The 24,566-nt window shown below is 39.1% G+C and overlaps 1 protein-coding gene across 1 annotated transcript in view; it reads left to right on the forward strand.

Moving 5' to 3' along the window:
* The window catches only part of LOC132683053 (uncharacterized), a 50,816-nt gene extending 26,501 nt beyond the window's left edge, over positions 1–24,315 (forward strand). The window contains exons 4-5 of the transcript XR_009612025.3: positions 17,854–17,939; positions 22,771–24,315. The gene's annotated coding sequence lies outside the window, so the exon portion shown is untranslated. The remainder of the gene's footprint in view (positions 1–17,853; positions 17,940–22,770) is intronic.
* The last annotated feature ends 251 nt before the right edge of the window (positions 24,316–24,566 follow it).

Raw genomic sequence — 24,566 nt, forward strand, 5'->3', positions numbered from 1 at the left:
TCAATTGAAAGCAACCTTGCAGAGATGTAGTCACCCATGATTGATGTTAGGCGAGTGAAAGAAAAATGTAGGTTTGTTTTACCCTCTGCCTTTCAGATCTTTGAAAGAGAAAGGGGACTGGTTTTTCAAAACTGTGCCATTGTTGGAAAGTAGCCATCGCCTACCTTGTGCTATCTGATCGTATCCGTAGATACAGGAACGTGTATGTAGCAGCCACTTCTCTCAATACTTTTGTTCATTTTTCTCTTGAAGTAAATATTAATAATTGGAAATTAGAGAATTGCTATTTTAATGTTTCAAGTGAAATAAATCTGATATGTGAATTACCAACAAAGACTTATGTCTCAAACAGGAAATAACAATTCATGAAACCAAATTTAAAGTTCAAGCAGAGCTTTCACGCTGATGGATTCGTATTTTCCTTTTTCTTGGCCCTGTGGGTCTGTTTTTAATTTTAATTTTTTTTATTTGTTACTTTTATCATTTTGAAACATATCCTTGTCTCAAACTCTTTGTGCAATGGTGAGCGTATAAATAAGTACAAATAAATAACTACTGACCACATTTCTACTGTGAAATTTTTTATTTTAAATGTGACAACTATCCCTCAATTATCTGTGCACGTTCAACTGTTGGCTGAGCCAGATTCTTGGGTATAAGAAAAATTGGTGAATCTGACATAAAAGTGCAAAATATCTTTCATGCAAATAATACTAATAATACCCAAGAAAGCAAGAAAGCTTACTTAAAAAAATAATTGTTCTTGACAGGAGATTTATAAATAGGAGCCTAATTAATAAATTTCACTATTGTTCTCCTTAGCTGCAGCCATGCCCCCTTGGACTTCTTTATTTCAGATGACCTTGTACTTTCTTTGCAACTCACACTAAATAATGTGTGTTGTTGTGCATTTTTTATATCAGAAAGCAAAATATTAAAAAATTAATCAATGTTGCAGAGAAAAGGGCACTCCCATAATAGAAAAAAGAAATACAGCCTTATTTCATCATCTTCTTAAAGACTCTCTAAAAGTGAGTGTAGTTCCTTTAAAAATATGACATGATATATTGTTTGAAAGTTGCTTTAACTATCCATCACTGATTTAGATGGTCATTTGACACAACTTTGGCCCATGGCCATGTAAAAAACAAAAACAAAAACCTTAAACTGTGTGTAGTCATTCATACAGAGGCATTCACTTTTAGAAATTTCTGCTAACCAGGGCACCTGGGTGGCTCAGTCTCTGTTAAGCCTTTGACTCTGGATCTCAGGGTCGTCAGTTCAAGCCCCGTGTTGGGCTCCACACTGGGCATGAAGCCAACTTAAGAAGAAGAAGAAGAAGAAGAAGAAGAAGAAGAAGAAGAAGAAGAAGAAGAAATTTATGCTAAGGAAATATGGGTGTGTTCACAGGTATTATGAACACAATGTTCGCCATGGCATGGCATATATTGGGGGACAATTGGAAATGCTCTGGTGTCCAAACATAAAGACTAGTATAATAAATTATTATACAGCCAACCTATAAAATTCCGTTCATCATCACAAAGAAATAATGCAGCACATATTTAATGATGAGAGACACATGAAGTGTTAGGTGAGAAAAGTAAGTTAGAAAACAATTTGTATGAAATGATCATATACACACAACCTCCATACATATGTACATATGTGTGTTATACAGTAAAATGTTAACAGGTCAATTATATCTCAATAAAGCTGGGAAAAAAATGTTAACCATATCTTTCTGGGTGTTGGGATTATGGAAATTGTTCATGTGTGTTTATATTTTCTGTTTTTTTCAACATGTATGTATGGTTTTTAATAAGAAAAACAATGACATTTAACCTTTAAAAATAAGTGAATTCCATTAATACTCTCCTACTTGTCCTTTGAAAATCTGATAGCTTTATATGTTAATCGTTCTGTAACGGGTAGTTGATTTTAAAAATGGAAACACATCAGATAGTTGTTTTAAAACGAACCAAGAAAGGGTCATGTAAAATATTGTAGTGACTTACTTTATTAGTAGATAAATATCCTGATGAACTATTTCCTGGTGAGAAGTAGGAATTGCTCAGGCCCAGGTGACATTTTCCTGGAATATCATCGAAGCTGCAAGCGATTTGCATAGCTATTCTAACCTTGTATCTTAAGGAGTAGTTTTTAACGTTCCTGCATAGATAAGACAGCTCCTGGAATCTTCCCAGTGCCCAACTATTTCTTTGATGACTCAGTATAGTAGCTGATTCGTTGATATGCATGTTAAACTGACATATATTTATTAAATGTCTATTAAGTATTTAAATGTTCCTGACGACTGAGCATACCAGCCCTGACCTAAAGGAGCTTCAGTATTGTTGGGAAATAAATAATATGAAACAAATATAAACATTAAAAAAAAAATAAAAACACTAAGTTAACTGAGGAGATAAGAACCAGAGTATTTATAAAAAGCAAATGATAAATATAGGAGGAAAGTTTGGGAAAAGGTTCCAGGAAAAGATGTGATTTGCCCTGACTTTGGAAAGATGAGTGGGATTTGGGCCTGAGGAAGAAAGGAAAAGACATTTTAGTTATAGAGATGAAGGTCCCAAGTCCACAGGGCTGAATTTGTTAGTTGTGGGATTGCTTACTGCAGTTTGGCCAGAGTTAGGGATTTGGTTACCACAGGGCAACAGAACAACAAGGATATCTGGCTGGGGGGAGGTGAGATGGCAGAGAACAGGTAGCATGCTATATGCAGGAGCCCAAAGTTAAAGCTGAGGGGTGTATTTTCTTGCTACTCGGACTCCATGCTCTGAGTTCCTCCCACTTCTCTGACTGTCCTTGGTGGGGTCCCAGCCCCCTCTCTACTCAACCTTTGAATCTTGGGCTTCTCCACGATCCTTCTGCTTCTTTTCTGACCCTGTGCTTTTCCTGGATGGGAGTAGAGCCTTTGAAACTATCCGCTCCTGTGGTTTAAAACATCTAGATAGGTCCTTGAGAAATGGTTGCTTCTTGGGGCAGGGATAATACAAGCTGAGCCTGGAGGGTCTTACAGTCCCAAAAAGTAAGGCGGGACTAGGGGCGGAGGCAAGTCAAGAGGACACAGGAGGCAATCTGAAAGAGCTCTCAATGACCAAAGCTGAAACTGTTTCAGCCACAAAATAAAATACTGGTTATTGAAGTAGAATAAGATAAATACTCAGAAGTCCCTATGGGTGTGTGTGTGTGTGTGTATATATATATATATATATATATATATATATATATATGATAAATACTCAGAAGTCCCTATGGATATATATATATATATAAGTTTATTTTATTTTGAGAGAGAAAGAGAGAGAGCATGCACGCAAGTGGGGTATGGGCAGAGAAAGAGAGGTTGAGAATCCCAGGCAGACTCTACATTGTCCATGCAGGCCTGATGCAGGGCTTGAACTCCTGAACCCAGGCGCCCCAGAAGTCCGTACCAATATAAATAAATTATTCAATAAATAATGGGGAAAGGACCATTCCTCCTTACAGAAGAATTCCGATTAATAAATGTAAAAGGAAAGAAAGAAACAGTAAGTCCTCATTAGAACGCTAGTAAACACTGCTGTAGGAAGGATCTGCCTGTGAATGCTAACATCAGTGGGCAAAAGTTCAAGGGGAAAATAGATATTTGCATAGCCTCAAAGTATTCTTTCCAAAATATTTATTATTCACAAAGGGAAAAAGAGTAAATTTACAGTCATTAAAAGCATAGGAGATACCACCTTAACCAAGTGATCAAGGTTAACAGTGCTGGTAAAAGAATACATACCCTGATTCTGATGTGCTGAAAAGGGCACCTCACCTTTGTGATATCATTCCCATGAATACATAACTTCAGTTTGATCACGAGCAACTGCAGGAAAACATGAGGGACATTTTACAAAATACCTGACCAGTACTCATTGAGAGTGTCAAGGTCACGGAAGACAGTGATAAACTGAGGAACTGTCGATTGGAGAAAACTAAGACACAAAAACTAAATACACTGTGAAACCCTGGATTGGGTTGGACGTTGGAACAGGAAGAGGACATTGGTGAGGCGCCTGGGTGGCTCAGTCGGTTGAGCATCCGACTTCAGCTCAGGTCACGATCTCGTGGTTTATGGGTTTGAGCCCCGCGTCAGGCTCTGTGCTGACGGCTCAGAGCCTGGAGCCTGCTTCGGATTCTGTGTCTCCCTCTCTCTGCCCCTCCCCCACTTGCACTCTGCCTCTGTTGAATGTTTTAATAGACCTTAAAAAAGATTTTTTTAGAAAGAGGACATTGGTAAAAAAAAAAAAAAAACAAAAAACAAGAACTGGTGAATTCTGAATAAAGTCTGTAATTTAGTTATGTTATTTGTGCCATAAGAAATGTTAATTTCTTACTTTTGATCATTGTACCATGGTTATATAAGATGCTAAATTTAGGGGTAGCGTTTTTGAAAGGTGTGTGGCAACTTTGTATTATCTTTGCAAGTCTTCTGTCAATATGATGTTAACATAATATAAATAAATAATATTTATTTCTAAATAAAAAGTTTAAAAACAAACAAAATATCCATATACAGAGAACTCCCAATCCTCTGTGTCTCTGGAGGGATCTTTCTTTTTTAGCATCTTTACACTTTTCCCATCCACCTTTAAAATCTTCATCCTCTTAGTCCTTATATGTTTTATTTCCTCCTCTTAGAAATAAAGACCACTGGGCCTTCACAAGAATTTGTCACATTGAAGTGTATTGTAAGGCTCTCTTTGTCCTCCAAGTACAGAAATGCTGGATAAAATATAATCATTTTTAATGAAATACATAGGTTGGGGTGCCTGGATGGCTCAGTTGGTTAAGCATCTGACTCTTGATTTTGGCTCAGGTCATGGTCTCACAGTTCGTGAGTTTGAGCCCTACATCAGGCTCTGTGTTATCAGCGCGGAGCCTGCTTGGGATTGTCTCCTTCCTCTCTCTCTGCCCTCCCCCGTCACGCATATGCTGTCTCTCTCAAAATAAATAAGTTAGCTTAAAAAAAAAATAAATGAAATACATAGTAAAATCAAATGGATAGAACAAAGCAGTCATCCATAGACATGAGACCCACGGACCTAAGGCAGGGGGCTGAAGTTGTAATGCCATTGCTGGGACAGGAAGTGAAGGGTCAGGCCTGTGTCAGCTAAGAAGCTAGAGGGACTGGAAAACATCAACCACTGGCCTGGAGAGGTGTCCAGGAAGTGTGCCTTATGCCAGGGACCATAAGTAAGAAAATCATCACTCATAAGATACCAAACCCAAGCCTATACTCTCTGTGCTTGTGGAATTCAAATTTATACTACCTATGTGGTACAGAAGCCAAGAGGTTAATGTAAAAACTGTTACAGAATGGGTAAAACCCCTATGGGCTTAGCAGGGGTAAAGCCACTTTATAGGGATGCTTTCATAATCCAGAGCGCAAGGGTCTCTCAGGTATTCAGATAAACTGAATATTAGTTTACTATCAAAATTATAAACCGCCTAGACAAACAAATAATCATGAGAAACAATAGAATTAGCGCCCTAAACCCTAGAGAAAATAAAACAATCTCTAGCATAAAGTAAGTATGTTTAATTCGCTTAAAGAGAAAAAGAAGATATAATACTGTAACTAAAGAAGAAGTCAATATGAAACTAAAAAGAGAAGATTTTAAAAATGGACTTCTAGAAATAACACACTGATATTACACCTCAATGGAAGTATTACACAGTAGATTAGACACCATTGAGAACGAGAATTAGATACTAGAAAACAGATCTGAAGGAATTCAGAATAAAGATCAAAGAAGTACAGAGAAGAAAAATTTGGAAGAGAGTTTGAATTGTGAAGGCTGGAAGAAGAAGGTTCCATTTTTTTTTTTCTAACAGCACTTCTACAAGAACAGACTAGGGGGAAGAAACAATGCCTACATTTTATTTATTCAACTTTAAGGCCAAGTGTATATATCCAACAGATACTCAACAGTTGGTCGATAATAAGGACCTTCTGCTCTATTCAGTGTAGACCCATCACTCATTAACTAACGTATCGCACTCAACTCCTCTCTCTTGGATTATGCTATTGCTGACTGGATAGAGCCTCTTTAACAAGTATCTCAGTGATTGTCTCTCTTTCTTAAACTTCTGTATCACTGGATCTGAACCAACCAGCTAAGTACTTAATTATGTTCTGCACTACTGGTTGAGAAGCGATGACAGCTAACCCCATCCTGCTCGTTGCCTGTTTTGGCGTGGTCTGCAAGCTAAGAGTGGTATTAATATTTCTACATGGTTGGAAAGAATCAAATGATGAATATTTCATGGCATGGAAAAATTACATGAAATTTCAATGTGTCCAGTGAAGTTGTTTTGAAACACAATCATGCCCCTGCATTCATGTATTGTCTGTTGCTGCTTTCATGCTACCAGGGCAGAGCTGGGTAGTTTCAGCAAAGAATATATGGCCCACGGTGACTAAAATATTAACTTTCTGGCCCTTTAAAACAGATGAAGTTTGCCAATCTCTGTTCTCCACTCTTTGCTAATTCTGTCACACATACGAATCTTGCCTTTCAAATTTGCTTGAAAACTACTTGAAGTCAGGAACATTGTCATATGTTTCTTTTGTCTCCCCAACACCTGACTCCATCTAGGACAGTTATGGATTTTCTTTAGCAAATTTTGGCATGTCAAATACAAGATTTTAAGAAATGAACCTGACTTCATAATGCGGAATAGATTAGAAAAAAAAGGGAGAAATGATAATAGCTTATATGCAGTAATTTAGGCTTAAAAGCAGTTGTTATCCTATTTTGGGGCTGTGATCTTACATGACCTGGTTAAGTGCACAGTTATGGGATAGGGCAGTAGAGGCAGCGATCTGGAATGAAATTCTGACAGTTAGGTGGCACGGGCCAGGAGGGAAAAGATGGGAGGAGTTTCGGTCTGGCAGACAGAACACGGTTTACAGAGGGTTTAGCCTCACACAACCCAGAAAGCATTAGGCAATACAGATCAGGGAGCACCAAAGAGTAAAGCCGGGGGTAGGGACAGAGCCACAAGGCACCTAGAGGCTTCTGGGGCAAGCAGGTAGGGCACAGTTACCAGGAAAGTTGGCCGGCTCGACTGCATTCTGCCTGCGATTAGGGAATAGAGACATTAGCCAAGCTGCAGCTCAAGGGAAGAGAGCAGAGAATCAACTGTGGTGCAAATCTGAATGAGTCTCATAGGTACAAGAGTCTCGAGAGCAAGCTTCTAGCTGAACTAGGGGTAGAGATACTTACATGCCAAGTCCTGGAGTATTAAGTTGGATCCTACCTAATGTCGGATTTGGTTCTGGAGACTAGGGTGGGGCATGCCACACAATAAATACCACGGTTCCCAATATATGGCGGCATCCACCTTCGTGCCTGAATTACCGCGCCATGAGCAATAATGAAAGTGCTGCAAATGTGGCAAACTATGCTAGGTAAGGCAGGGCCTCTGACACCCGGTACACCACCAATGGCAGTGGAAGGAAAGATTTGACTGTGACAGATATTGGAAACAAAAAATGGATCTGTCACATTCCTCCAAGAGATCAAGAAGAGATTCGATCACAACGACAATATATGACACGATGGAGGTCACGTGGCGCAGCAGACACCGTCAGCGCTCTGCCCACATCCCCTTGGCATTCACCTCTACGTGCAAAAGGCTTCGACTGTGAACACCTGCACCTCTCTGCAAGAAGCTTTGTTCTGGTGGTAAGCAAGCTCGGTCATGAGCACAGCTGTCAACGGCCCCAGAAACAGCCATTAACCAATGATGGCCCGTGAGATGGATACACTCCCCAGCTTCTTTGCCCCTCACATAGAATAACTCTGAAGCACGTTCGACATCTGTGTCCCATACAGTAGCCACTAGCTACTTGGGGCCATTGAGCATCCAGAAGGTGGCTAGTGTGACGGAGGAACTAAATTTTAAATTGTATTTAATTTTAATTAAGTTAAAATGATTCTCCTCACTTACTGGAACACTTTCAAGTATATTTGGAAAAGCGTGGCCATTTGAATGTATTTCTCCAGCTATAATTTTGCAAAATCTAACTGCACATCAAGATGAAAATTTAATGTCCAAGTCAAGTTGTCCTATAAGCATAAAATTGACTTCAAAGGCTTATTCAAAGAGTTTTAACATCTCATTAATAATTTTTACGTGTTGAAATATGGTATTTCATTGGATTTCAGCCATTGAATTTAACGGGTTAAAGAATTATTAAAATTAATTTCACTTGTGTCTTTTTACCTTTTTAAGGGCAGCTACTAGAATATTTAAAACTACTGTTTCCATTGGACAGTGCTGGTCTACACGTCCTCCCTGGGTTCCAGAGTGGGATCGAGCTCCTGTCGCTCACAGTGGTAACTGGCTTGATAACACACCCATTATTGGCTTCCTTTCCTGTCTCATTCTTCTGCTTCTCTACTAAGTATCCTAGGAATTCCCAGGGTGCTTAGAATCCTTGTCTCAGGGGCTATCTCTTGAGAACCCAAACTAAAACAAATAGCATTAAGACCAGCATTTAGAGATGAACTATTCTAACCTCTTAAATACACAGGTGGTTGTTGTTTTTTTAAAAATGAGGTTCAGAGAGGTTTAACGACTTAGCCAAGGACTCTCAACTATCTAGCTGCAATCTCAGAATTCTATTTCAGAGCTCGTGATTCCAAACCCCTTTATTTTCTCATCATGTTACATTGCCTTTTAAAGATTATTGGCAATTTTTGCAAAAGTGATTTTGAAAGAGAAATGGAGCATTTAGGACTCGTGCGATGGAATCACAGTAAGCGATTTATGTATGTTTTCTGCGTGTGCATTAAACCCGCTCAGGTGGTCTTCCCTTGCTCCTGTTGAGAAACTTGGAGAGGCTCCTTGACTCTTCTGCTCTTTCTCATACAACTGAAAGTCTTCTGGTTGCAATCTCATCTGAGAAGTTAGTGTATCCAGTCCTGATAGGAATCCAACTTGATTTAAAGTTAACTCTTTCTTCCGCTACTCCTCGTCCTCCAGCTTGCTCACTACTTTATCACCAGGGGCCGGAACAGAGAAGCAGCACCATGTTAAGATGCCGATGCCCTCTCTATGCCTGGCAGACATTTACAAGTGACACTTTCCCTCATAGACACTTTGGTCGGTTCTTTAGAGCTTCCTCTGCTTGTCCTCTCTGACTGAAACTCCCTTGATGTGGTAGTGTCTCCTTTGGCTGCCACCCTCACCCCCCGCCCCAACCCGGTGCTTAATTACCTCAACCGTCTGCTTCACACAGACTCTCTCTGTGGTCCTTGCGGGAAGAAGTTTTAATTACTGGAGCCTGACTCACCTACTCTGGGATTTGTGCACCTTGTACCTCTTGTCAGTGGGAAGCGCAATCGCCTCCCAGACCAGCAATGCCCGTTCTGTTCCCACTGTGCTGCCCAAGCCCCTTTAGCTTCCCCAGACAGGAGTCAAGGAAGGTGCTCTGTGTCCTCCAACTGCAAGGAACACATGTCAAGCAGTAGTTTAGAAGGTCTCATTGCAGCCCCTCGGATTAGGTTTGGGAAAGGAGGTAGGAGTGGTTAACTCTCCACCTCTTGTGAGCTGGACCCAGGAGCAGTTCCCTTTCCAGTTATCCCCCTCACAGATTCTGCTTCCAGATCCCAAACCTGAACCTTTTATAACTTTGGCATGGGTGAGGGGTTCCAGGAAATCTGCAAGTAGTTTTCAGCACCCCTGTTTTGTAAATTTCCATATGTTCTAGCACCTCTTTTGTCTGATGGCGTTACTCTAACGTGGTAACTCAACTGAAACTACCACCTTAATATTTTGATAGAGCTGATACATTACAAAACGTTGTACTGGGAATAAGTGAAATCGACATGGCTACCGTGGACCTTTTATAACTGGAACATGGCAATGAAAGAAAGAAATAAGCCAGCGGGTAGGTAATTAGTAGATATGGCAAAAGGTTAGTTTTAGGGTTTGTGATGATTTTTAAAATAAGAGATAGAGGCCTTTTAGATTTGAAAAGATCCTGGGTGAAATTACAGACAAAAATAGTGTTTTACTGTGGTACCTTGTTGTTTTTTCTTTTTTGACTTCAACTGTATGCTTTTTAATGAAATAAATAAGTATTAGATGTCTTAAGAGTTGTGTGATCTCCTTTGATAACTGCTGAGACACCAGAGGTTTCAATTGTTGTTGATCCTCTTTGATCTCCCTCAACTACTCTTTTTTTCAGCATTGTAGCATTTTTACAATTTTCATAAGAGAACGAACAATAAAAGTTCACACTGTCACTATAATTAATTTGAAGAATATGGTTGTGTCTACACAACAAAATCACTTGCAACCATCATGTCCATCTTCTTTCCGTAGATTATTTTATTTGCATGCATACAGCACAACTATAGCAAGAACAAGCAAATATATATTCTTTTCTTCCCAAAAGACCCTTTCACAGTCTCAAAGGTTCACACTGAAGCATTTCAAACGGCATTCCTGTTTGAAAACTTATACTGTCTTTTATAGGAATAACAGAATGTTTAGTAACCAAGCTCCAACCATACCAAACTCTGAATTTCTTGTTTGAAAATAGAAACACACAGTGCCCAAGTTGGCATCACTTAATGGGTCCTTTCCAGTGCTGTTCAGAAAACAAAACAGCTGGGCTTTGTTTAGATGGATAATTCATCAAGGATTTCCACTAATAATCGTGTCCAGTGAGTTCAGTGGGAGCATACTCAACTTTGATGCCGTATCAATATAGAATAAGCCATGACTGTTTTCTGCATTTTTTAGCTTTCAGTCAGTATCAGCCTTGTTTTAAAATGAACAAAGAAAAAAAGAAAGGGGAAAGATGTAATGTTAATAGGTTTCCTTTTGTGATCTCTCAGGGAGAGGTCTTTTTTAAATAAGGGGCTTGAACTTGACCTTCTTCGATGGCACAAAGGTCCAATGCACAATTTTTAAACTTATATTTAAATTTTAATAATTTTACATCGAAGGAGGTTGGAACCAGACTCTCAAACCTAATCCTTAATCTTTTAGTGTAACTGACTGGCAAAGAAGAAAAGCTTAGGGAAAAAGTCTGCAAAAAGTACATAAATATTGCCCTGATTTCTGTATCCCGCAGAATCAAACTGTATTCAGGTCAGTATTACAATGTGTTCAAGTTTGAAAATGCCATTTAATATAGAATTAGAGTGAAAAAATATTCTAATTTCATGATAAATCTAGTTGTTTTTTTTTTTTTAAATCATATTCCCAGTGTTGGAAAAATGGTACAAAAAGCGGCACTGTCATATGCTCTTGGTGAGATGGTAAATTTTAAAAATCTTTCTCGAAGGCAGTTTGGACATTTCTATTGAATGCCTCAGAATTCTGCATAAAACCTTTAAACAAGCATTTTTACTTTGGGGGATTCATGCTAAGAAAATAGTCATAGATGTTTGCAAAATTATAGCTACAAGATTTTTATGGAAGTGTTTTTGGTAGAAACAAGAACTGAATAAAACATAAATATTTAACAACGAGGTTTTATTTAGCCACTAAAATGATACTAGAGAAATATTTAATGCTATGGAAAAGGTAGAAAAGGCTGATTAAAAACAGTATGCGCAATGTGATTCCCTTCTGTTAAAGAAAAGATATTTGCATCAAAAAATATTGTATGAAAACAAATAGAAGTGTTAACAGCAGTATCTTTGTATGATGGAGTTATGCACACCATTTTTTTCCAACATGGAAATAGCTTTTTTAAAAAATATTTTTCAAAGTTAAAATGCATGCTAGGTGTAGCAAACTCAAACCATAGGAAAGTAAAATAAAAACAAAAAATTATAAGCCCTCCTCCCTATAATTGGATTTGGCAGAATGCGCACGCACACACACACACACACACACACACACACACACTTCTATGTCTTGGTTTCCATATTCAATATTCAACATATTCAACAGTGCATCTTGGGGAGTTTTACAGTTTTGCATATTGACCTACTTCATTCTTTTAAATTGCTGCATAGTATTCCATAATAGAAATATGTAATAATCTTCCTTATCAATAACTCTCCACCAGGCCATTCTGTTCCAACAGCCAGATCTCTAGATTATTGGCATAAACTCTTCACTTCTCACCTTTTCCAGATTAAATAGTTATTATGTCATTGGACTCTCTTTTTTTGCCTCTATCTTCAAAACAACTCTCCATGGCTGATAGCCAAGCAGACAAACTGTGTTGAAGAAAACCCATATGTGGAATTTAACAAAAAGAAAGAAAGAAAGAAAGAAAGAAAGAAAGAAAGAAAGAAAGAAAGAAAGAAAAAAGAAGAGACAAGAAAAAAAAGAAAACAGACTCTTAAATACAGAGGTGGTTATCAGAGAAGGGGGAGGAGGAGGGTGAAATAGGTGAATGGAATTAAGAAGTGCACCCGGGAGGGGGGGGCCTAGGTGGCTCAGTTGGTTGAGCACCTGACTTTTGATTTTAGCTCTGATCATGATCCCAGGGTCCTGGGATCTGGCTCTGAGCTGAGCAGGAGCCTGCTTGGGATTCTCTCTCTTTCCCTCTGCCATTCTCCCCAACTAATGCACACACATGCACTCTCTTTCTCTAAAATAAATAAAAATTTAAAAAAAATTTTTTTAAAGAGAGAACACTTACCATGATGAGCACTGAGCATTGTATAGAATTGTTGAATCATTATATTGTACACTTGAAACTAATATAACACTGTATGTTAATTATACTTCAGTAAAAATAAAATTAATTAAATAAATGTAAATGGAAAAAAAAAAAAGAAAGAAAACATCGCCAAAGGCAGCAATAGACGCTCAACACTACCCAGCAATCCTAATTATTTCTCTGGTTAAATCGCCCTCCCACTGTCTGCCACAGTTATTTCCAACTGCCTCCATTCCGTTCGGATGGCAGGCTCCCCTAGTCTTCTCCAGCTTTCCTCTCAGAGGTGGGTGGTGCTTCTTAACATACAGAAAATTGAAGTGTCAACCTTCCTATACCAATTTACAAACCTTCTCAAATGCCTGTCTTTCCTCCCCATCCTCTTTCTAGCCACACTGGTGGAAGTTTATTTGCTTTCTTGATTTCGTTGAGGAAATTGTAGAAGTAAGATTGCTTCAATGGTTGTCCAGTATATACATACGTTTCTTAGTCTTGATATCACGGCCATTTTACTTGATTTGTGGAGTGAATTGGTGCACGTTCTTTTGTTTGTGTTAACTTTCTCTAATTGCTAAAAGGACTTAAATAAGAGAAATGCTCTGTTCCTCGAGGGTTTGATGGTATTTTGGCACAGGTCTTTCACAGTGGTAAGGGTGATGGGGTGTGTGTGTGTGTGTGTGTGTGTGTGTGTGTGTGTGTGTAACTCTGACAAGCCCTCAGTTTTGCCTCCAACTATTGCTCTCTCCCAGTTCTTTTGCCCACCTCCTGAGCTGGTGTTGCTGATTTTTATCTTCTCAGAAAACATCTTCTTGACCTAGATCAGAGATTCTTTACTTTCAAAAAATTGGGGGGTGCCTAGGTGGCTCAGTGGGTTGAGTGTCCGAGTTGAGCTCAGGTCATGACCTCCCGGGTTGGGTTGGTGGGTTTGCGCCCCCCCCCCCCCGCCCCTTCCCCACTGGCACTCTCTCATTCTCAAAAATAAACATAAAAAAAATTAAAAAATTAAAAAAAATTGTAATGCCATGGACCCCTTTGGCAGTTGATGAAGTCTGTGGACCACTTTTTAGAATCACTTTCTACAATGTCCTCCCTAGAATGTGACTCTTATTGTGACTGGAGCAATGTGATTTTCTGTGCCTTCCTACAAATAATGTGTGTGTGTGTAGATTGTGGGTGGTTTTTCCCCCCCAGTTATGTTCTCACAATGTTTTTCTCGATATGCTCAGTATTTTCGTCGAACGCAAATGCACAAAACCTGCTCGTGTAATATACTACGTGTGCTTGCCTTTACCTCCTAACTCAGTGTACAAAATGGGAATCGAAGAGGAAACCAAGTCAAGAAAAGAACCTCTGCTGCTCAGAACTTGCAGCACTCATGGCCCGTATCACTGCACCATCTGTGAATGCTAATAAGTTACTTGAAATAATATTTCAAACAGTTATCTCAATCATGTGATTTGTTTGAACTTGCCTGGCTTATACTTGTAGTTCGCTCAGTTATCTGTAGTTACGGAACACCATACTGCCTTAGGGAGAGTTAAACATTCTCATCCCAACTGTCCAGTTTTACAAAACTTTAGCAAGTAAGGGAAGAAGCTCATCTCTTTCACTCGGAGGCAAATCGGACCAACAGAGAGTAAAATGGATGGCAGAGGCACCAATGGTGGCAGAGAATGTGGATAACCGGGCACGTTTATCTGAGGGGGCGATCAGCTCCTGTGCCGGAACATCCGTAGAGGGGAACTTGGGAGAGTATGTACCATCTACAGGCCGATCTAATGACTATGATAAATGATATTTTCACATACCTATACCAACTGAAAAATGAGATACACATTTCTGTGATTGATACTGATGAAAGTTCACAGTGTTGGTAATTCTACTACGTTTCTTGCTTAGATTTATAATTGACGCTTATGCTAAATTTCAGTTAGGGGTTAGTGGGAATAAATACATAATTTATTTGGGCCATCCAAGATTATAGACTCACTGGAATTTAGACTCTAGAGTTCTGGAATCTTAATTTATGAAACTATTGGTAAAGTATTGGTAAAACTATTGTTGTTATTTTATTTAGGAATTTAGGAATTTCTAGGACATAAGAATTCCAGAATTTTCATAAATGTCTTAGACACTTAATAATGATCATTTAAATCAAGAGTTTAACTGCTCTCTTTTTGGCTACTTTTGTCTTTATTGTATGCTTTTCCCTTGATAATATCTATCTATCTATCTATCTATCTATCTATCTATCCATCTATCATCTATTGCTTTATTTAAGTACTGCCTCAAGTACTCCATGTAGAAAAATTTGTGGATTATGAGCTGCCTGAGTCTTGCTATGTATGCCCACAAATGTTTTTCTTTCACTTGATTGATAATTTTGCTGTATGTAGAATTTTAGCTTCAAAATAATTTAATCTCAGAATCCAGGAGGAAAATTTTTCATGGTCTTCTAGCATCCAGACATGTCAATGATACGTCTGCATTCTCATTCCATTTTATCTCCATTCCTTTGAAGCTGAAGGAAACTAGCTTAGTATTTCTGTGATTTTAGTTTTTATGATATTTCTCTTTATCTTTGAAGGTGAATTTTTACTCCATTGAGAACCTGGCAACTTGGCAATTGACAGCTTAAAAATTTTTTTTTAATGTTTGTTTATTATTTTTGAGAGAATGAGAGACAGAGCATGAGTGGGGGAGGGTTAGAGAGAGAGGGAGACACAGAATCGGAAGCGGGCTCCAGGCTCCAAGCTGACAGCACGGAGCCCAACGTGGGGCTCGAACTCACGAACCGTGAGATCACGACCTGAACCTAAGTCAGATGCTTCACCGACTAAGTCATCCAGGCGCCGCTTGATAGCTTTTTTAAATGAAAGATTTCCATTTTTTTTTCCCCCAGCTCAGGGGAATTCTTCTATTAATTTTAGGTTATTCCAACATTGCATCTTCCTCATTCCTTACTGGAATTCCTGTTAAATAGAAATTGAAACTTCTGAATTTATTCGTTATTTTTCCTAATGACTTCCTCATACTTTCTGCATCTTTATCCTTTCAACGTGTTATGAGAGAAGTGCTTTGTTTGATCTTCCAGGTCACTAATTTGCTCACCGGTTGTGTCCATGCTGAATAACTGGAAACCATGAAACCTAAAAAATTGGAAATTATGAAAATTTATAAGAGCTTTCTTTTTTAACATTGGGCCACAGATTCACCAGCCCTATTGGATTTTATATGCCAACGTTTATATCTTCCTCAAATTCCTGACTGAGCTCATTTACTGTTTGCATTCTTCCTGTGCTTCCAGCACTGCCATGGATGTATTTTACTTTTATTTTATTTTTTCCTCTGTGATTTGGAATGGGAAGGAAGCTAAGTTTTCATCAACCATCTTAAATCTGGAATCCGTTTATTGGTTCTAGTACGTCTCAAGTTTCATGTTAGTCACTGGGTGGGTTAAACAGACACGTAGAGATCCCAATCAGGCAGAACATCATGAACATCTCAAACAGCAAGGAAGTTCCTCTGAAGCACACAGGAAAAGGTAGGAGACAGTGGACAGAGTAGTCTGAACAACAAGTTGTGGCCACATTGTTAAGGCGCTTTTCTGTATGCATTCGGAAGGAGTCTGGATTTTGTTTTATAGGCACTAAGGAGCTAACAAGGGATTAAAAGATTTCAGGAAGAGGGGCACCTGGGTGGCTCAGCTGGTTAAGCATCCGACTTCGGTTCAGGTCATGATCTTGCAGTCTGTGAGTTCGATCCCCACGTTGGGCTCCGTGCTGACAGCTCGGAGCCTGAAGCCTGCTTTGGATTCTGTGTCTCCCTCTCTCTCTGCCCCTCCCCAGCTTGCTCTCTGTCTCTCTCTCTCTCTCAAAAAGTAAATAAAAAATAATGAAAAAAAATTATAAAAAGTTTTCAGGAAGATAATTTTGTCTATCCTGTGGAGGATGGAGAGGAAAGAGGCAGGACTGAAAGGGAAAGCCATGTAGGAGGCAATTGCTATAGTCCAGAAGGATCATTATCACCTGACCTAATACCTTCCATGCACTTTTATTAAAAAATGGCATGAAATCTTACGTAGAGAGCTACAGGAATTAACCAACAACCACAAGGGTTACTTCTTTGTATTTTATTTTTTGTTGCTTTTTTCTTATCTGCATTGTAGTCAAAAAGAGAACTGTCAGTATATTTCTATAACTTTACTGTTACATGTCATATGGATTCAGATCACATATTTCATGCATAATGGATACATCATGGGGCTGCTAGAAGCTGAAGCTGTATTAGGAGTGTGTGGATAATTTGAATATTGGTGGCAGGGAATCACGATCAATCCCACATTGTGAACCCAGGTAGCTAGATGTGCTATCGAGAGGGTGAGACAATTCATCCCTAAACTCCAAGGCAGAGTCCCAAATATGTGACGGGTAGTTAAAAGAGGACAATGTTCCCTGAAGAGCAAGGGCATTTCTAGTTCCAGCATAACCCCATTACTGTAGTATTAGAATTTACAAACAGGGTCACGCTTCTCTGACTAGAAAGGTAGACACTGGGAAAATTTAATGAAAGTGTAGTAATAAAAGTGATGAAAGTATTTGCTCCACTTGTAGTCCTGCATCTGACAAAGCACTGAGGTCATCCTGGCAAGACCGATGTGGAGCAGGTGCTGAAATTTAAATGGATGAGAAAAGTGGTCTAGATGCAGATCAGTAATGGAGGTGGATGAAGTCATCAAAGAAATGGGTGTATAACAATGTATTACGAAAATGCCTTTCAATTGTCTCTTTCAAATGTTCCTAATGTCAAATGTAAGGCAGAGTTTTCAGAACCAAAATCTTGGCTGTAAAGTGAATCCAGGTTTGTTTTTCTTTGTTTCAGGCTGATGTCTTTCGTTAAAACAATTCTTATAAAAGTGAGTTTCCCCACGTGCATATCGCAGTCTGTAAACTGTCAAACAAAAGTGTTTCTACAGCGTAATGTACCGAAGTAGGCATATCACTATTAACAAAAATATATTTGAAAACAACATTCTAAATATTGTAGTACAATTTAAAAATTGCTTGAAATTTGCACCATGAATTGATACCAAATAATGCTGACACTCAACTTGATCTATTGGTAAAATGAGTTTTACTAAAATATGTTTTTGACTTTTTCAGATAGTACATATACAAACAAATTCACCGTAAGTCACTGAGTGTGAATTGTGTGCCCACCTTGTACCAGCTACCACGCAGCAAATCAGGTAAAATACCCCTCTCTCAAGGAGTTTAGATTCATTCTCAGGTAGGGAGACAAATGATAAGCAATAAGCATTGTAGATAAGTTAAACAGGAAGAAGTGTTATGAAAAAGGTAAAAAACAAACAAACTAACGAAAACAAAAACCAGCCAAAGTCAAGGGGTGCGGGAGTACAGGTGGAATATTTCAATATTAAATAGATCTTCTGGGTGGGCCCCACCAAGCAAGAAACATCTGAGTGAAGACACAAAGAAGGCCATACAGTCAAATAGGAATATGAATTATTGCCTTACGTACGCCACAAAGAGAAATTTGTTTTCATGCAGAAATTAGGATTTATCTTCTCCTTAAATTAGCAAATCATTTTGATTTGTCAAAATCCCAAATACACATTAACTCCAGCACATTCCCTCAAATATACTGAAGTTCCTTTCACATTAATGTCTAACTACTTCTTTTGAAATAATTTCAACATATTACTATGCGTAGTAAAGCCAGCATTTGTCTATGCCTCTCAGAATTTAAGATGTAGGTATTCCACTTAAAAAAAAATCTTATATATATCAACCCACCAGGTACCGTGCCTCTGAAATGTTTAAATACATCTGCAGCCACATCTGGAGCTGGACTATATCTGAAATTGTAGAGGTTCATGATTTCTTTTTAAAAAAAAAATTTTTTTTTTAGCGTTTATTTATTTTTGAGACAGAGAGAGACAAAGCATGAACGGGGGAGGGTCAGAGAGAGGGAGACACAGAATCTGAAACAGGCTCCAGGCTCTGAGCTGTTAGCACAGAGCCCGACACGGGGCTCGAACTCACGGACCACAAGATCATGACCTGGGCTGAAGTCGGCCGCTTAACTGACTGAGCCACCCAGGCGCCCCAAGGTTCATGATTTCTAAGAATGAGTAACGTGACATAGGGATTTTGAGTGGCCATAGGACTCAAAATATTTGAAGCCTTTTAATTTCTTAAATTTCAATAATTTTTTCATTTGAAATATGCAACATGTGTTCCCTTTCCACGTGTGCTCATCTTCTACCTGAACAATATTTGTTTGCTGAGGTTATAAACGCCTCTGCAATGACAGCTTTATAGGCAGACAGCAGGTTCAGTCTGATTGCACTGAATAAGGTGCGGTGATTTGCACTCACTCTTTCATGAGATATTAATTTTGGAGGTTATTGGAATAAACCCTATGCATTATACAGGTTTATCACTTTTATTTAAAGATGTTTTCTTCTATGACTTTCTGATTATTGTCCTACCGTGCTACATACCAAACTACCTCTTCTTTATTTAGTGATTATTTTAAGGAGCTGTGACCATCGCGTGCCAACTTTTTAATTTCACTGATTAAAAGAAAAAAAAACACCTCGTTTTCTTAATCACAGTTTAGTTGGCCTTGCCTAGCTCAGCTTGCAGTGGGGGCACAAAGAATACGAAACTAGTAAGCAATTTGTACTTTTTAAAAAAAGTTTTGAACATTAAAAATAAATGTAAAATTGTCCCCAAATAAGCAATACTCATTAAATGACGAAGTTGTATTTTATTTTTTATTTATGTATTTGTGTTCTCAGAGAGAGAGAGAGAGAGTGAGAAAGAGAGGGCACAAGGGGGCTCGAAGGGCAGAGAGAGGGAGGGAGAGAGAGCAAGAGGGAGAGATAGAGAAGCAGGGCTCACCTGAAATGGGGCTCAAACTCAGGAACCATGAGAACATGACCTGAGCCAAAGTCAGATGCTTAATGACTGAGCCACCCAGGTGCCCCAAAGAAGATGTTGTATTTTAAATAAATAATTCACTGGAGAGCCTGGGTGGCTTAGTCAATTAAGTGTCCAACTCTTGATTTTGGCTCAGGTCACAATCTCATGGTTCTTGAGATCTAAACCCCACACTGGGCTCCACACTCAGTGTTTGGGACTCTCTTCTCTCTCCTCTCTCTCTGAGGTACTCTCTCTCTCTCTCTCTCTCTCTCTCTCTCTCTCTCTCTCTCAAAATAAACTTACAAAATAATTCAAGGGAAAGAAATATTTTATGTCTTTTCTTTGAAAATCAAGTACTTATTTGTGTTCTTCTGTTTGGTTAGGAGAATGTGTACACTTACCTGAAAGAATAGTACTAGATTGTTCCTGTTAATAAGCCCAAAGGAGATAGAAACATCAGTGTTTGCTCAGCTCTGTTCAGGTCTTTGCTATGTGCTACGTGGAGGAAAGGTGCCAGAAAACTTCCTTGCCTGTGAGTGTGTGTGTGTGTGTGTGTGTGTGTGTGTGTGTGTGTGTGTTTCAGTGGAAGGGGGAAAATAAATTCCAACCATACTGTAACTTTGTAGCACCTGAACATAGTGTGTCATACTACCCTTTCTCTTTTCCTTACATGTTGCTGTACATGTTTGCTGCTGTGGGTATGTGATTTCTTATGTTAGCTTTTCTTGATGTGGTTACACATCTTGCAGTGAATGACCTCCTGGGTTTTTGTATACATGCAACCAACACTCATGTTATGCTTCGCGAAGATGTAATAATTTTCAATGTTTAAAATCCAGTTATTATGCTGTTACTTTTTTAACCCCTACTGTTTGCTCAAGTCCAAAAATAGAAACAAATAAGAGGAGTCTTTTGATCTGGTTGAACTCATAGGTTATTGGTGGAGGCTAAGGGGCTGCAGACATTAGAGTCATGATGCACTGATAGACGGAAGCCCCAGTTACTATGAGACCAGGTAGTTCAAGAAGGAAAAGTGGTCGGGATAGGGAATTTCAAGGAAAACCCAGTGGAGGAGGTAGAGTCTGAGCTGAGTCTCAGGGGAAAAAAGCAGGATTTAGTTAAGTGAAGAAGGTGTAAGGGAGGCATTTCAGACAGAGAGAACAAAGTCTACAAAGCAAGGATGCAAGAAAGAACATTTGAAACACTTGTCCTTGTTAAATGCAATGACATTTCCACTCACAAAAACATAAGCAAAACTGAGATGCCAAGTTCAGATGATTGATATCCCATTTCACATCTGAATTATTGCGAAATCCTTAAATACAAAATGTGTACTCCCTTGCCATTTTTGAAAAGCAGAATGTTTGAATATTTTCCCTTTTGCCAAAAGTAAACTCTTCTTCATAGTGAGCTAAAGGTTTCCTTAATTTTCCTAAATATACTCTATTAGAAAAAAATACAGATTTTCCGTGGTCAATAAATCACATGAGCAATTTTATACATTTCTTTGGAATTAACAATACACGATGGGGAAAAATTCTGCTTTGGTCTGGAGCCATCTTCCTGAGTCTGCTAGCAAATTTGAGACCCTCAGGCCTTGACATCTGAGATAAAGCTGCCAACCGCATCAGAAACTCAGCAGTACAGGATGTTCTCTCTCTCTCTCTCTCTCTCTCTCTCTCTCTCTCTCTCTTTCTCTCTCTCTTTCTCTCTCTCCCTCTCTCTCTCCCTCTCTCTCTCAAAAGTAAATAAACATTCTTTTAAAAAGAAAATAACATTTAGATATTTTCATTTGGTATACTCAGTCCAGAGCCTGTGAACTCATTCTTCTGGGTCCAGGTAACTGTCACTCGAGGTATGATCTTAGACTATCAAGGTCAAAATCACTTGGAATGTTTCCAAAGAGTAGAAATTTCTGCATTTCTCTCAGGGTCTATTGAATCAGGATCTGAATACGGGCCCATATGGCATCTTATCTGCAAGCCCCCAGGTGATTTCTGATGTCTTCTAGAATTTGCGAACCACTGGTGTAGATCTTGCATCCACTTTGGTCCAGGGTTAAACTTTTAAGGCCAAAAGTAAGTGAAAACCAGTAGTGTATGTTTGATTTGATCCACTGAGCTTAAGAAAATTATTTCCATAGTTTTCCATAGTTCAGAATTGTAGTCCTTCTTGATTTCAAGATTCCTTCTCACCATTATGGAATATACCACAAACATCACAGCTTTCTTTTTGCACATACAATACTTTCAGAAGTCCAAAGCTCACTTTTGTCAAGCTTGAGGCTATAACATTTATTTCTCCCTGATACATATCAATCTGTCTTACAGAATTTTTTTTTATTCTTTATTGATTTATACCTCTCAAGCTTCCATTTGCCTACAGTTTTTCTTTTTTTAGTATTTTGGTATTTATGATGGGCACTTAAATCTATTTAAATTATTTCTGAACTACATCTCTCTTCGAATGCCATAAACATTTTCTTGTATCACCAAAATGTCTAGGGTTCTTTTTCCTCTACTTCTGATTTTAAAAGTGTCTCTGGGGGCGCCTGGGTGGCTCGGTCGGTTAAGTGTCCGACTTCGGCTCAGGTCATGATCTCATGGTCCTTGGGTTCGACCCCGCGTCGGGCTCTGTGCTGACAGCTCAGAGCCTGGAGCCTGTTTCAGATTCTGTGTCTCCCTCTCTCTGTGACCCTCCCCCGTTCATGCTCTGTCTCTCTCTGTCTCAACAATAAATAAACGTTAAAAAAAAAATTAAAAAAAAATGTCTCTGGTTACTGTTCCTCAATATGGTATTTGCCCATGAGATCTTTATCTCATTAGACAGTGTGTTAATTCCCCTTGCTATGTTGTAAAAATCCTTCTTGAATTCTCCTTGATTTATAACTGGAACAACTAAGAAGCAGGGGCAATTTTTTAAATGTTTTCTCCCATTCTCTGACTTTCCATGACCAAGTGAAAAATGAATGGGCATCACACTGTAAGGACGTTTTCCAGTCTGATCAATGCTAGGAAATCCAACATATATGGGCTCCTCAGAATTATGTGTGATCACACAGCATGCCAGAATGGAATCCAATCCTCTCCATTTCTTCCTTCCTAACTATTGTCTTACCCTATTTTCCAGCGTTCAATTAGGAAGTAAAAACTGCTAATGAGTATCATGATCTAAAGAGTCTATTATCGGAAGACCATGCACAAATCTGGGAGAAGATGAAGAGAAGTCCAAAAGGAAGACTTGAACGATCAGATAAAGAACCCCAAGCAGCCCTTCTCACACACGATACAAAAGAGCAGATGATGGTTTGTAGGAAATTCTGGAAGCTAAGCATGTCCAGATGCTGAAGTTGTTTTATGAAGGAGAGTTGGCAAAGAAAACTTGCAAGCTGTTGCCTCTACTTCAGGTGGTGGGTTTGCAGTAGCTGTTGAGCAGCAGGGCGAGCAGTTTGGAATAACTGGACACAACGTAGCGGGTAGAGCGAGGATATGATGGCATCCACAGCCATCTCTGCATCCATGGCACCCATGCAGTTCTCACTGCATCTGACCATGAAAACCTCAGAGCATAATGGCTGTGGCTTCAGTTCCACCTTTCAAAAATGTCCTGTGGGTTTCTCTTTTGGTTAGCTTTAATCTAGAACCATATGTGAAAGAAAGTTCTGGGAAGATTCTTCCAGCATAACCAAGTTGACAAGTTATCAACACAAAACCTCCACAGTCGTTATCTGTTTGACGCATATGTGTTTATTGTTCTGGCATGATGTTTTATTTTTCACAACGACAGCCACGATTTTGTTTTAACTTACTTTAAAACAGACAGAAAGCCATTGCCTATACCCTCTTCCCCTTCTACCTTGTACACCGTTGATACTGTGCAAACATACTTTTCCCTAACGGATTTGGATGAAGATCTGAAAAATTGCTATCCAACCTACACATACACTCTTAAGAAGCTGTATGAAGTCTCTGGTGGCACTAGGAACCATGTCTTCACGACTCTACCCACAAGTGACTCTCCTGTCTGGATTCGATCCCCCACGTTTCATACAGAAGTCTCTTAATTATGTCCAAACCAGGGAACCATTTTAGTCCTTGCTGCGTAAGAAACCACTCCAAAACTTGGAGGCTTAAAATAAGAACAACTCCGATTTCTCTTGATTCTATAGGTTGGCTGGTTGTTTCCTCTGCTGGTTCCACCCAGGTTCACTCATGAGGCTGAGTTAGCTGGAGGACCATCTGTCCTGCAGAGTTCAAGACGGCTTCATTCTTATTTCTGGCATTGGTGCTTGCTGTTGGGTGAAGCATCTTGTCTTTGTTTCGTGTCCCCTTTGATCTTCCAGTAGGCTAGATGGGCTTCCTTACACAGTGGTCTCAAGGCAGCACTCCAAGACAGCAAACTGGAGCCTGTAAAATCTCCCAGGTCCTAGCTTCAGATGTCACATTATGTCACATATGCACATTCTTTTTATGAAAGCTTTTTGCAAGGCAAAGCAAGATTCAAAGGGATGGAAAATATTCTCCACCTCTTATGAGAGATGACAAGTGTTTGTGGTCATGTTTTTCAAAGTACAGTACCAAATTAAAGTCGAAATTATTTTACAGTTAGTGTCTTTAGTAAGAATCTCCCCCCCCCACCGCCCATACATGAGCACACGCGTGCGCGCGCACACACACACACACACACACACTACACAGGAATTCTTTTATCAGTGATTCTCAGCTGAGGTGATTTCATTCCCATTTTTCCCATGGGACATTTGGCAATGTCTAGAGACATTTTTGATTCTCTCATCTGATGGTAGGTTGCTACTAGAATCCAGTGGGTACAGGCCAGGAGTATTGCTAAAAGTCTCGTAATTCTCAGGACAGGTCCTGATAACAAAGAATTATCTGGTCCAAAGTACCAATAGTGCTGAGATTGAT

Source organism: Panthera onca, chromosome C2, assembly GCF_046562875.1.
Source record: "Panthera onca isolate mPanOnc1 chromosome C2, mPanOnc1 haplotype 2, whole genome shotgun sequence".
NCBI classification, from domain to species: Eukaryota; Metazoa; Chordata; class Mammalia; order Carnivora; family Felidae; genus Panthera; species Panthera onca.